General features: G+C 40.7%; 1 pseudogene across 1 annotated transcript; it reads right to left on the reverse strand.

The window, feature by feature from the left end:
- Positions 1-4,680: 4,680 nt before the first annotated feature.
- Positions 4,681-15,229, reverse strand: LOC311082120 (tripartite motif-containing protein 16-like; annotated as a pseudogene). Its single transcript, XR_014609580.1, has 8 exons — positions 14,718-15,229; positions 12,871-13,089; positions 11,658-11,753; positions 11,338-11,559; positions 5,960-6,178; positions 5,816-5,863; positions 5,690-5,697; positions 4,681-5,572 (listed from the first exon to the last, which is right to left on the reverse strand). The product of XR_014609580.1 is annotated as a tripartite motif-containing protein 16-like (transcript).
- Between the last annotated feature and the right edge of the window lie 589 nt (positions 15,230-15,818).

A 15,818-nucleotide genomic window follows, 5' to 3' on the forward strand; every position in this document is an offset into this window, starting at 1 on the left:
GGGGACTGAGACTGAATGGGGCTCGTTTGCACCACAAAACAATAGAGACAAAAGACTGAATGGATGCTTAGATGATTACTAAACATCAGTAGCATTTTAGAGTCTAATCAAAATAAAGTCATATGACATGATCTTGAAAAACATTTAACTAAATACAGAGTTTTAGACTTACCATCTTCAGATTTTAAATATAACATGGTCACACATATGGCTTTAGCTGCAGTGCATTTCTAGATTGCTACAGTGCCAACTTCAATTTTATTTTCATGAAGATGTTTCATAAAAATAAATTTCTAATAACTTTACAAAACTTTGAAGCTATTTATAACAATTTTTTTCATTATGACAATAATTAATTCTACATTTACAATGAACTGCCAGGTGTCAGCTTTCAAATGAGATCATACTTGTGTTTTTAGTGCAAAGGGTTCATGAACTGTATCTGTTTCAGTTTGGGTATGTCATTTCTGGGGATTTTTCAAAAGTGGTATTGCAGCTTAACAGGTTAAGACTCCAGGGCATTCGCATTTTGAATTATATAGATGACTGGCTAATACTAGCACAATCGCAAAAGGTGGCGCTTCAACACAGAGACATTGTGTTAGCTCATCTAGTTTCTCTAGGGTTGAGACTCAACATCAAGAAAAGTGTTCTTTCTCCTGCCCAGAGAATGACTTATTTCAGGATCGTTTGGGATTCGATCACGATGCGGGCACAATTGTTTCCCGCTCGAATCGAGACCATTCGGCTAACCATGAGCAAAGTCAGGCTAGGCCAAGACCACACTGTTCGTCAGTACCAAAAAATGTTAGGTTTCATGGCCTCAGCATCCACGATAATTCCTCTGGGGCTGTTGCACATGAGACCGTTTCAGTTGTGGCTAAAAGCCAGGGGATTTCATCCAAGGGCCAATCCTCAAAGGCAAATAAAAGTGACGCGCCGAGGGCTTCGTACACTATCTCTGTGGCTCTGAATGTGGGAGCGGATTTACTGTCCAGACAGAAACTTCAGATGGGGGAATGGAAACTCCACCCAGAAGTAGTAAAACAGATCTGGACCAGATTTTACGAAGCGGAGGTGGACCTCTTCACCTCCCAACAGACAGCTCAATGTCCCCTCTACTTCTCTCTGAGTCACCCAGCCCCCCTAGGTCTGGATGCGATGGCACACACATGGCCCAAAATGCGCCTGTATGCATTTCCTCCAGTATCTCTGCTCCCGGGAGTTCTAGCCAGAGTTCGCCAACAAGGGTCTTGCCTCTTACTGATAGCGCCGCGTTGGCCGAACAGAGTATGGTTCTCGGAGATAATATCTCTCCTCGACGGCTCGCCATGGGCGATTCCAGAGAGGAGGAACCTTCTGTCCCAGGCCCAACCTGTGGAACCTTCATGTTTGGCCCCTGATGGGTACCAACTGAGGAACACTGGGCTTTCGCCTGCCGTTATTGAGACCATTCTAAGTGCTAGGGCCTCCTCCACTAGAAAGAGTTATGCCAACAAATGGGGTGTCTTTGAAAGGTGGTGTGTCATAAATAATGCAGATCCGGTCAACTGCCAGACTGCTTAAGTTCCGGAATTCCTGCAGGAAAAATTATCAACTCTCAAGGTTTATGTGGCCGCTCTTTCGGCTTGCCACGCCTTGGTTGACGGGGTGCCACTCGGGAGACATCCTCTGCTCGCTCGCTTCATTCGTGGGGCCAGACGACTGAGGCCTCCCGTAAGAACCAAGATCCCTTCATGGGACTTAGCTATCCACGACTTTCCCGAACTCTGACCTTTCCCGTGATCGCTATGGCAACGTAGAACAAGCCGGTAACGAACTTCCGGTTTACGTTAGCCTGAAGATACCGCTATCAGAGAGCCTCAACAAGCCCAAACAATTTGCTTGGATAATGAGGAGTAGAGCTTAGATCGGGCCCAAAAAATCAAGCCCGATCCTACCTGAGCCCGTTGTGTCCGAGCCCAGCCCGACACATTAACTGTAATTATGAGCCCGAGCCCAATTTAGACCCAATCATTTTTAATACGTGGGCCGTTATAACCAGGGGTGGCGCCAGATAATTTTTTAACGTGTGCTGAGGGGGTGCTATATATATTATATATATAAATACTTTTAATAAATGAGCAAAATTGGCCACTTAATATTTAATATTCAATTATTTTAATGATCACAATTAAAGTATTAATTTTATTAAATTGAACAAGCACAACATTCGGCATTCAATCAAATATTATTAAAGATTTATTATTATTAATAATGTTATTTCAACACAATATCTCGTTATTTCGACATCATATGTGTGCCGAGTGTGTGTGCAACAAGCAAGATGTGCATTTGTAAATCCAGTGACACTCGTGCATTGATTTTTATTAATAAACTAGAGTTTTCTGTCAGTGTCTGCTGCAAAGATGAAGATGATCATGGTGTTCACTTTTCATAATCAACATAGATGGAAAAAATTACATTATAATATTTGAACATATGAAACTAAATGCTCTTATTTAATGGCTACAACAAATATAGTAGGCCAACATACTCTCTATTTGTACAAATTGCTGCACATTCAAGTTAATTCTCGAATTAATTTTCAAATTATTGAGAACAATAAACATACCACTGAAAAATATATATAAGGTACCTTTCTCGGCTGTACATCCAGCCTTCTGCCCTCCACCGTTCACAATGCCGGAGCAGGAGAGATCTCACAGACTGTGTCCAGTCCGTGCTCTTCAGACCTACGTCCACCGCACTAGCCAGTGGCGTAAGTCAGAGCAACTGTTCGTTTGTTATGGGGCAGCAACAGGGGTGTTGCCACCACCAAACAGACTATGTCACATGATATTGCTCTTGCCTATGAGGCGTGCGGCCAAGCTTCCCAACGGGTCTAAGGGCTCACTCCACCAGAGGGGTCGCTTCCTCTGCTGCCTTGGCAAGAGGTGCCCCCTTGCAATTTGTTTGTGATGTGGCAGGCTGCTCCTCTCCACACACATTCGTAAGATTTTATAGCTTGGATGTTCATGCCACTCCGGGCTCTCATGTCCTTGAGTCAACGTCACAAGCTAATGTCTAGGGCTTTTTTGCGTTCTTGTGAGCACACCTACACAACCGTAAGGAGTCCAGACACCTTCAAGCACGGCGGCGTGGGCATTCTCGTTCCCAATGCGCTAAGCAGCGCAGCATCGATTGTAGCTTTTGAAAGGGAACGTTCCGGGTTACTTGACTGTAACCCTGATCCCTGAAAAAGTGGAACGAGATGCTGCGCTGCATTGCCGTGCTGATGATGTCCCAGGACTGCTCTTCAGACAAAATATCCTGACGATGCACCTGTGGCTCATCTAATTATAGCCTTGTGTCGCGGGTGCGCGCCGATTGACCGACCGATCACCGACTGAGGCTATATTACTTCTGGTTGATTCCATCGACGTGTTTACACACTATATTCACAGCAGGTCACGATTAAAGACGTTCCCAATGCGCTAAGCAGCACAGCATCTCGTTCCGCTTTTTCAGGGAACAGGGTTACAGTCAAGTAATCAGGAACGTTTCTCTGCCTTGTTATTTATGAAGGATGGCATTGGCTTACAGTAGCTTACATTATTTTATTTTTTGGATCTGATGTAGTTGGTTCCTCAACTACATCAGACGTTCATAATAATAACAACAACAAAAAAAAACTTGCCATAGTTTTGTCCTTTTGTCCTTTGTGGCAGTAGCCAGTTTTGGTGTAACAAGTTTTACATGTTGCTGCCAATTATTAAATGTAGTCAGTGTATTAAGAGGCTACAATTTCCAAGTATGCCTAAGTGTAACTTGATCCCATCTCATTAAGCTGATCTAATGTGTGTTGGTCTGCCTGACCCCTCTTTGTTTGGAATAATTTTATGTTACTCTGCCTTATTTGGGAAAGATGGCCTACAGTAGCCTTAAGTTATCTCATTTTCTAAATACAATTAATTAAACACTTGGTGGTTCTTCAAGATCTTGACTGTAGCCTATTTCTACTGTTTTTTCCCCCCCAATACAGTTAATTCATAGTTTGTTTAATTTCTACAAATGGTGCAAACTCTGCTAGATTATAGATAAAAGATTCCCATTCACCTGCCATTCTGTGATCAGCAGTGATCAGCAAACGGCATATCATGATTTTGGTGATCGGTAATCAGTGATCGGCCCCAAAAATGCTGATCGGAGCATCTCTAGTTACCGTTTCGGTCTTACCTTGTTACTTCAACTGTAGCTACTGTTAAAATTATTTTTTTTTGCAGCACACACGAAGACAAACGATTGAGCCTGTTTGGGGTGAATATGGAGCAGGTGGGGGGATGGTGACGTCATCGTCTAAAATTCAAGGGATTGGCTCATCTTTCAGGAAGGTCAAATGTCATCATATAGATCACATTGGTCAGGTTACAGTTTTCTTTTTTTCAAACTTCATATTGGATATAATATCTGGATTTAACTGATGATGATTCGACTCAATCCTTGTTGTTTTTATCTCATCTCAGTTTTGTCAGTCTCAGGTCTGTAAATTCAAGTTTATTCAGTTTATTCATATGTAAACTGGATTAGATTAGAATAATTATGCTCATACTTTTACTGATCAAAGGTTTACAGTATGATCAGATGATCTGGGTTTATATATTTTACATTTATTAATAAACTTACATTTATAAATTTTACAACAAATTACTTTTTTATTGAATGATACATTTTAATAAATCATATGTGTGATAATTTCAATTCAAAATTAATTTTGATAGTAATATAAAATGATTTATGTGACACTACAATAAGAACTGAATGAATACACAAATAGAGTTTGAGAAAAGCACAGATACACACCGTCACTCATCATGACTCACAATCACACACTGATCTTGCTGTCTATATAAGGATTCATTACACACATTTATTCTGAAATGTTATTTCACTGACAGAAGTTCAGCTGTAGAATTAATGTAATGAAGAGAAACTAAAGAGACTCTATAACATCTCACTGATAATGATTTATCATGCAGCTCAAAGCATTATGGGTAGAATCTCTCTACAGTCTGTTCTGATTCATCAACACAGTTTCACTGATGATCTAGTATAAACCCCAAACCCAGAATAGAGCGGTTGAGTGAATGTGGTCTGGACTGTGTGGATGAGGCTCATTGTGTCAGAGACGCTGTAGAAGGACAGAGTTCCTGCACTGTGATCCACATACACTCCTATTCTACGTCTGATGGACTTTACAGGCAGTTCAATCTGGATGCGACTGTGTCTGAATGAGTATCTGGAGGAAGAGCAGAACAAACTCCAGGACTGATCATTAGATCCAAACACACTCTCATTACTCCGTCCCGTCCTGCTGATGCTCTTATATGACACTGATATTTCCACACTACCACTCCATTCAATCTCCCAGTAACAGCATCCACACACTCTCTCTACACAACACCTGACGATAACTATCAAATCTGTCTGGATGATCAGGATACGGCTGCTCTGTGTAAGTGTTATTAATCACTCTGTTCCTTTCAGACAGACGGAGGCGTTTATTCACTGTGTTCAGATCCAGAGTGAACTGATGGGAATCTGATGGAGAGAAAACACATCAGAATCAGGAATTATGAATCTGTCTGATCTTTTATTATAGCTGAACTCTTCATGTTCAATATATCAGCAGTGTCTCAGTACAGTTTACCAGATATCCTGTGCAATCATCATTTACATGATCAACTCTAAAACTATTCTATCATGTTTTCTTTCACCTTCTACAGGAAGAACATGAAGACAGTGAGTTTTTCTGCTTGTTTTCTTAGTGACTTACTTTGTAGGAAGTCTTTCCTGGTTCTGGGAACAATGTTGGTGAAAGTGACTGTGGAAATCAACAGACATGAAGAGTGTGATTATCATGTCGAGAGAAAATGATCCCTGCATCCGTTCCTAAGACATTTCTAATATGATCTTCTACATGATATGAGATGATGGAGGATCATTTGTGAGAGCTGATGAATCTCCAGGACTTTACCTCTGTCAGAGATCTTTTCTTCAGCTCCTCTTTGCAGAAATCCTCCAGTTTGTCTCTCAGCTGACGGACAGATTCTCTCACAACATCAAAAGAGGAGAGAGAACTGAAGGGATTGTCATTTACGTCTGTAGATTCAGGAGGAGCTGAGAGAGACTGGAAACTCTACAGAAAACAGAAATCAAAGCTCATCACCTCCACACTTCATCAATAACACTTCCTGCACTACTGTAAGATTTCAGCGGCTCTTGTTGATCTTGACATCTTTAGTAACTGAACTAAATCCAGCTCTTTCACAGCATCAGATACATTTTTCTTCATATTCATTATATGACATTGGAGCAACAAATTATAGAATGTTTTGGATGATAAAACATTTGCTATGAACATAAATGTTGAGTAGTTTGAGGGTTGAGTAGATTTGCTCAGGAAAAGCAGTTCAAAGGCTACGAGTTACCTTTTCCAGGGTAAACTACAGGAGCTGCGTGGTCAAAAATCAGAGCTACAGAAAACTGCTACGGTGAATGAGAGGCTCTTCACGCTTCGTTCATTGTCTCATTAGATTGCCACAACTGGGAAGCCACACAATTTAGCCAAGGCTTTTTTCCTACCCTGTGCTAAAGAGACTGTTTCTGTTATGTGTGGACGAAGCGCTGCTGATCAGTTACCATTGATATCAGTCTTAAATGATGCAGGTTAAACATTTTATTCTCGTGGTGATGCGCTGTTCTAACATGCGCTTTTCTGAGCGCGTACACCCAAAGCTCACAGGCACTAAAAGCCTGTCAACAGCACCTGGTTACAGGACTAAGTTATCTTTCGAGTCTTATTGAGCTAATACTGTCAGATATATACTCACAAGGTTTACATAAACGCAGTTGGTTATGTCTAAAGTGAAAGCAAACATTTGAGAGAAAATCAGGTGCATGTCATATGCGTGTATATTATATGCGTGTCTTATGACAATAGCCTAATAGTAAACATGCTGCCGCTTGTCCTTAAATGGACAGTTCACCCAAAAATGAAAATTAGGTTCTTATTTACTCTCTAATGTTGTTCTCAAATTTCTTTCTTGTGCTGAACAAAACAAAAAAAAGATATTTTGACGAATGTGGCTAACCAGACAGTTGCTGGTCCCCATTGACTTCCACATTAGGAAAATATATACTATAGAAGTCACAGGGGACCAGCAACTGTTTGGATACTTACATTCATCAAAATAACCTTTATTTTCAACAGAAGAAATTTCAGTTTTATAAATTTTGTGGCATCTTCATTTTTAGATAAAAGTGTTCATTGACACAATATGCACTTCATATATTTCAGTGTGTTCACTGTTCAGTGACACTGTGCAATACAAATAGCTTTGCTAATAAATTGGAATGGAAGTTTTATTTTTTTTTGCTGAGTTATCAATATAATGTGATACACATACCAGAATACCTCAACTGGTACAAGTTGTATTTTCACCTCTATTCACAAGTTCACACTTACATGTAATTAAGTGGAGTAAAGGTTATGTGTATTTGGCCCGAACCCAGAGTCCTCCCCCCGGTTGTTGCAAGTGAGGAGAAGGTGTGGTGGAGGGATGCTGTTAAACTGTCAACGAACCGAGGTAAGTCTGCTGTATATATACACCTCTTATTTTGGCAATTGGTTGATTAACTGAGTGCGCTCCTCGTGTGTTGATTTAGGTTAATTATCTGAACTTGCTCCTCCTGAACTTTGTTAATAAAACATAATTTCACAAGTTCACACTTACATGTAATTAAGTGGAGTAAAGGTTATGTTTATTTGGCGTGCTGTCGGGGGGGAGGGCTCCAAGCTCGAAATTTGGCCCGAACCCAGAGTACTCCCCCAAAAGCAAAAAGAGCAAATGACAGCCGCCAGACTAAAGACCCCCCAAAAGTAAAAAGAGCAAATGACAGCCGCCAGACTAAAGACCCCCAAAAGCTCTGAGATTTGGCGGGCTGGCGTTTTGAGAAGAAGCCTGGTTGCTTGACAAGTAGGGCAGCTCACAGTGCTGGGCGGACGGTCCCTGCTGGCCCATGAACGGGGAGCAGCCATAATTTGGGACAACCAGTCTAGAGGGCTTGCGCCGTTTCTTGACGGAAGCCGCTCACGACGTCGGACGGGCGAGCCCTACCGGCTGATGAATGAAGAGCAGCGCGATTTAAGCCACCTGACCAGGAGGGCCCATGTTGCCTCTGACGGGAACAGCTCACAGCGTTAGGGCCCTACTGGCTGTCGAATGAGGAGCAGCACAATTTAGAAATGCTCGATCGGGATGGCTCATGCCGCTTCTTGACAGGAGCAGCTCACAGCATTCGACGGCAGAGTGATAAATTTTGGAAACCGGGCTGGGAGAATTCTCTTGCTGTACGGAGAAAGAGGAAACAGATGCCAGCTACATCCGCTGGGAGATCAATACTCGCTGGACGGAAAGAGAAAACATGGGTACTCGACCGGGAGAGTTCTCGTTGCGTCCGCTGGGAGACCAATGCTTGCTGGACAGAGAAAGAAAACATAGGTGCTCAACCGGGAGAGTTCTCGCTGTGTCCGCTGGGAGACCAATGCTCGCTGGACAGAAAAGAGAAAAACATAGGTGCTTGACCAGGAGAGTTCTCGCTGCGTCCGCTGGGGGATCAACACTCGCTGGACGGAGAAAGAAAATCCAGGTGGACGTCAAGGAGGGTTTTAATCAATGAGGGTTTGGTGGGCTTTTTTAATGTGGAACCGGTTGGTCCTGATGTAGCTTTGGAAAGCATCTGAGGACTATCTTTTCCGAGAGCTTAGATCTGCTGCTGGGAAAGGCCTTTTGGGCTGCTGAGGTTGCTGCCCCGATGCGAAAAGAGTAACTGGAGAATTATTATTTTTTGCTGGGATGCTTGACTTTTGGAGAATGGATTTGAAGTGTTTCTTTAAGGTTTTAACCTGCGTATATTCACCTCTGATGCATCAATTTGATACTGTAGCCGTTGTTTGATGTTGGGTAATCATCAAACAGCAAAGTATAATCTGATTTAGATGATCGTTTGTTCCTTTCTGTTGCTGGTTTGAGTGGCACACACACTTTCATTTAAAGAAGTTCAAAAGAGACTAATTTATGGTGAAATACAAAGAGCTTTTCATAGAATTTTGCACCTTGAATTTATGCAATTGTGTTTGACAATCACTAAGGATTACTACACTTTGCCGTAAAAACACTACTTGTATGAATTATTTTTAATTTTTTCCCAACCTGGAAATTATGTGAAGGAACGCTCAACATAGTTTATTTTCATAATTTCTATGTCAATGGGTCACATTACTTTACGATTTTGTTCGTTCTGAATCAGATTTGGATGAAGTAGAACGATAAGATTACATTTATTTGAATGCATGAGGGAGGACGATTGCGAATGAATTTGTCCTACCAGTCTGTGCTGCATCTCTTTACCAATAGGTAAGCCGTGGGTTTAAACTACTTAAAAAATAAAACATACCTCTATGCCATTTTTTAGATAAATTGCAGCGTTAATGAAAGGTACTTAATGATTCTGTGCCTGATTGTGCGTGCAATCTGCACGTAATGTGCAAGATACTGGGTGTTTCTCAATATGCGTTCTTCAGCGATCTTGTGTCCTTGTGTTCTCGTTTTACGTCATCATTAACCGTCGAAGTTCAGACCCAATTCTCAAGAACGCAAGTACAGAGGACGCATGAAAGAACCCGGATGTGTTCTTGATACCGAGGAAGCATCGAATGCAGACTTGAGCTAGTACTCGCCTGGTGTCCCAGAAGTCATTGCGGCCGGTTCCGAGTTCGTTCTTCCAAGGAAGCTTGGCAAGACCGGTCTCCACGAGAACACAAGTCCGTTCTCTGCATTCTTGGAATTGAGAAACAGCCACTGTTTATACATGCGAGTTTAAGCCAAAAGCAGCGGGTTAATGACGGCAAATGATTTGTACAGAAACCATTTAAAACGCGTATTACCTCGTTCAAAATGAGTATGCCATAAACTGTGCTCGTGGTTCAACGACTGAAGCGATGCGAAATTCAACCAGGGACAGAAAACAAGAAGGTTTTGAGCTGTGCTTTTACAGAATTCAGCCGACAGGGGTTGAGAGTGTGAGCTGGTGAGAATTTGCTCACTGAGGGCCTGCTGCGGCAGCCTGACGCTGGAGGAAGGCCTCTTCATTCGTGGGAAGAGGGTGGCATTGCCCGAGACGCGAGTGTGGTGCTCAGCAGGCCTCATTGTCCATTTCTCTATGGCAGGATAGAGTTTTTGAATGGTCCGGTTTAGAGAAGTACGCGGAGAGATTGCAGATGTTTTGTCTGCGGTGGCAAAGACCCGTTTGTTTGGCCTGACGCCCGCGAGATAATGCCAGAGGATTGTGGCAAAGATTCCTCAAGGACGGTAGATTCTTCATCGGATGATCGGACGGGAAGAGCTGGATTCAGACATGTTAGGGCGGGGCCAAATGCTGTTAAACTGTCAACGAACGGAGGTAAGTCTGCTGTATATATACACCTCTTATTTTGGCAATTGGTTGATTAACTGAGTGCGCTCCTCTTATGTTGATTTAGGTTAATTATCTGAATGTGCTCCTCCCGAACATAGTTAATAAAACATCATTTATTTAAAAAAATTTTTTTTTTTTTAAAGGATTGCAATATATATCAATATGTTTCGAATCGTGAGGCCCTTGCGATACCCAGCCCTAATAAAAACGAGTGCAACACACAAGTGGATTGTTTCCTTATACTCAAAAGTGTTGGGCACCACAGCCATAGACAGTTTGCCAATGTACATTTTATGTTATTTTGACAACTAAATAAAATGTCTCTCAAAAGTTACAGTTTGGTCTGGTTCTGTCTTAGAAGTAAACACATGATTTTAATTTTCTTTTTTTTTCTGTGTTACATTAATTACAAATTATTTCATGTTACATTACCTAATTGCAACCAAAATACAGCATTGTGAAAAGTTGTAAAAACGTTTTGTGTTTGTTGGATGGTACCATTAAGTTCATGGATTTCACATTGTTGTAAAAAAAAAAAAAGAGTTTAAATATTAGTGAAGTTTTGAGATGTTGCTGTTTCGAAGCTCAATATATCTTTCAGAAAAAAGTTTCCTAAGAGATTTCCAGAGCTGAACTGCATTTATAAGTGCGTCTCTTTCAATAGAAGAAGATCAGATGAGAGTCTGACTGATGATGATATAATAATCGAACACACAGATCAACACTTCAGTCGACGGCTCATTCTGCTCTCATTAAATGTTTCTCTGTGAGTCTCTCGCTCAAGTCCACTATGACCCTGTTCTTCTAGATCTCTGTTACCTGCAGGAAATGGATGTGATCCTGTGTGTGTGAAAGCTGCTCCAGCTCAGCGTCTCTCCTCCTCAGATCATTGATCTCCTGCTCCAGTCGCTCCAGTCGTCCTTCAGCTCGACTCACTGTAGTCTTTTCCTGATCTCTGATCCGCTGTGTTGCCTCAGAGCGGCTTCTCTCAATGGAGCGGATGAGCTCAGTGAAGATCCTCTCACTGTCCTCCACTGCTGTCTGTGCAGAGCGCGGTTAGGACACACATCACAATCACACAGTGGCTTCAGTGAGTCCTGACTGAGACATCTCAAACTTCTCTTCTTCTCCAGACTCACCTTATGAGACGCCACAGCCTCTCTCAGCTGCTGAAGATCTTTCTCTCTCTGCTGGATCCTCTGCTGGAACGACCTCTGCGTCTCCTTCAGCTGGTGCTAAAGGACAAACCAATGACAGTGACAGTAATACTACCACAAAATCATCATGTGAACAGCTGATATGAAGCAAATATTGATGTGAGATCTAGTATGGAAATGTTCAAAGGCTCAAACTAGGAATGTACCGATAGCACTTTTTCCAGAACGAGTCCGATACTTTCATTTTTTGTTATTGCCGATGCTGAGTACAGATAGCTGTATATTCATTGCATTTGAATTTTTTTTAAATATTGTGTAGAGAAACCAAAAGAACATGAATCAAATTAGTTGCCTTGCTTTAGCAAATATTTTCTTATAAAAGTTATTTTCACTCTTAATTATGCCTGTTAAAATGTTTTGTAGGAGCTTCTGTTACTTTCACTGTTCATTCTATTGCTTGTATATTTTATCTCGGTCATTTTCACTCTTACATTCTTTATTCTGACAAACAAGAATATTTTTTGACAGTCTGCTTAAAACAATATCAGTAATCTCTCTGGCCTCAGATTCACATGTCAGGGTGACGTTCGGATGTTTGCACTCAGATAACATCATGTGATTATTGTACTGCCTTCCTGTAATATTGTAGGGAACCACTCATTATACATAAATCATGTAACAGTTCATATATGACAGTGAACATACAATTTCGTTTTAATCCAAATGACACATGAATGCAGAAGTGCTCTCTCTCTCTCTCTCTCTCTCTCTCTCTCTCTCTCTCTCTCTCTCTCTCTCTCTCTCTCCCCCTCTCTTTACCGTCAATTAACATTAGTTACCTAATATGTTCCTCGTTTTGCTTTCTTACTCTACTTATTGACATATCCAACTGAATTACAAACTTTCCATCAATGTCTTCTCTCGCGAACAGCAGAAATGTGTGAACATTAACATGGTCTCATCATTGTCTTTTCTTAAGGTATGTTTACACAACAGTGATGTACCAAAAACAGACAACAACGTTGTCAAAATTATCTGTGAGAATTTTTTAAGTTGAAAATGGTGTTGTATAAATATTCTCTTAGACATAGAAAAAAAGGTCATCTATGAACACTTTTCGTCATAGATTTCTTTAATTAAATTAACACTACATAAGTGTGTCTACATTATTTCATCAGTAGCTGTAAGTTCATACCTGTTTCTCTGTCCTCTGTGCTGCCGCTGATACAGTGTCATGGTTTTTATGTTCATCCATACACAGCACACATATACACTTCTGATCAGTGCGGCAGAAAACCTCGAGGAGCTTGTCGTGTTTCTGGCAGATCATCTCCTGCAGTCGTCCAGTGGCATCAGTCAGATTGTGTCTCTTTCCTTTAAACCCCTTACCCGTCACCCCCAATTTTGGCAAGGGCTGCATACATGACATACCCAAAATAAAAAGGTTGCTGCTCATAAGTCATTCTGAATAGACACATAACCAACATATATTTAGAAAGCCAACCCTTGAGAGTTTACAGTTCAAGACTCAAAATTAACCAGACTGTTATTAATATTGAGATATATAAGCTCAAACATAAAACAAAAACAACAAATATTAAGAATATATTTATTAAATGTATAAAAATATTATGTGAATTTAGGATAGCAACTTATAACCACAACTAAAGTGTAGCCACAACTGTGGTCATGCTTCATTTCAAGTCTGAGAATGATATCTCTAAAATTATGCATTTTATGAAGCCTATTGTGAGACCATGTCAGGGGAGAATTTGGAGAATTCTCAGAGAAAGCAAACAAGTTTCTCAACAAATAGTTTATTGCCCTCTAAACACCTATTTACTGTCTCTGACTATGTCTGGCAATGAGAACTGGCCCCATTCATGTTCTTTTCATTTAAATCGACCAAGCTTTCACACCTGTGATGGTCTTCATCATTCTTTTATTCTTGTTCTTTTGTTTGAATGCAGCCATTATAGCCTTTCTTCTAGCATAATGCTTAGCCATTGACACATAATGTGTAACCCCCATAGACAAATAATCCACCTATTAACGTAAGCCTGGTTAAAAAACAAACAACTAAAAAATATTCTTGGAACTTTTAATTGCGAATTATTTAAAAAAAATGATTGTATGGAATAGACAGCTCCTGCAGCAGGTGCATTAGCACAACAGTTAGCCTCAAGCTACATGACACAATTTAATTTATTAATATTACACTTTTATTTAAAGCTCACTTTAAAACACCATCGAGTGTTTGTATCATATTCCGGTCGCGGTTTACAATGGTTTCAAGTCAGAAAACGATTTTGAAATATGTTATTTTTAGCATTTTATATGAAGCTATGGGCTATGCTTATCCTTACCTTTATTTTTTATTCATATAAAAATACCCCAAATCGCACGAAAATAACACACAAAACACACATACTTAAATCGTGCATTTATTAGAACTTGTTTCGGTGAAGAAATGTCACGTTCGCTTTGTTTATCATGAATGTGCAGAATCAGGAAGTATACACAGGACACGTCATGCAGAAGAGGTCACGTTGAATCACATGTGATGATTGACAGCTGGACAGCCGAATCATATTTCTTCGAGGTCAGATCTCACGCAAACCAGGAAGGGGAGATACACAACAAGCTCCGTGCGCTGTTTCAGCTGTTCAGATCGCATTATTCAGTGGAAAATGAATAGAAATTGTATTCTGTATTGGCAAAATATTTTACTAACATATGATAATTAATCAATATTTCTCCAAATATGCGCACCATTGTAATAATTGCCCTGGCGGATTCTGTTTATTATATGTATTTGAGCACAAATAAACCGGAGAAGACGAGAATGGATGTTGTGTGAGTGATTAATTCTATTCAAAATAACGAACGTTACAGATGAATTATTTTGCACTCCTGTCATAAATTAAGAAATTAATGTCACTGCAAACCAGTTTAATCATAAACAGTGGTCAAATATCGAAGCTGGAGTCTTAAACCTTCCTTATGATGCTGATTTTGTCCAGATCAAGTAAGAGTGTGATGTTTTAAAAGAGTAATGCATTTTGAACAACTATGATTTGGGATCACCAGTGATCCCTGCCAGGCAAGGGTAAACCAACTCTCATGTTGCTCAAGGTGATTCTGACAGTAAGAGTTCAGACACACCAGACAGGACTTGACGGCTTTGCGTTTTCTTCCAGTACAGACGTCACACTGCACATCTCCAGCTCCAGCGTAACAGTCAGCAGCAAGTCTTCTTCAGTTTCTCCACCATTTCAGCCAGAATGGTGTTTTTAGCTAAAGCAGGTCTTGGCCTGAAGGTCTGTCTGCACTGAGGACAGCTGTAGACTCTCTTCTCATCCTCCTGATCCCAGCAGTCTGTAATACAGCTCTTACAGTAACTGTGTCCACAGTGGATAGTCACTGGATCCTTCAGGAGATCCAGACACACTGAACACATAAACTCGTCCTGCGAGATTCTGGCTTCTGCCATTTTACTGCATGAAGACAGAGACAAAAACACACAACAGCTCAACTACACTTCAGTTTCAGTTTCCCTGAACTCATGTGTTTCCTGTTTCCTGGTTCTGTGCTTGAATGACATGTGTAAAAGATAATAAAACTTTGGACAGTTGGTGGCGCTAGAGGGATTGAGTTAGAGACTCTTAATTTGCTATGGTGACTGTTCAGACTGTCCTCTATCAGTGTGCCAAATTTCATAACTTTCCTGCAAGTGGTTCTATGGGCTTGGCCCCTAAAAAGCAGAAAGACTAAGAAAGAAAGATGCATAACTAAATCAAGAGGCAGAAAGAGTCCGAGCTTGAGCTTTGTGAGAGAAAGACAGGAAAAGGCATTTTCTGAAGAAGTAACAGGATTACAGAATTCAATTTCCCCCACAGAATTCACCTTTTAAATCAAGACAGTCTCTAGGCAAGGCAGTAAACAGTAAACTCCAAACTTTACAAAGCAGCTCTTGAGAAAAATATACAGTTATAAAATATAAGTAAAAATCACAACATCACTGTCCCTTTTTAAAGAGAAAAAGAAAATGAATAATATGACTGCCACAACTACTACATATGATCAAGTCAAGGAGTTCTATGAGAAATGACATATCAAGGCAAGCACCAGGGATGAGGGATG

Source organism: Abramis brama, assembly GCF_963993115.1.
Source record: "Abramis brama genome assembly, chromosome: 4".
Lineage (NCBI taxonomy): Eukaryota > Metazoa > Chordata > Actinopteri > Cypriniformes > Leuciscidae > Abramis > Abramis brama.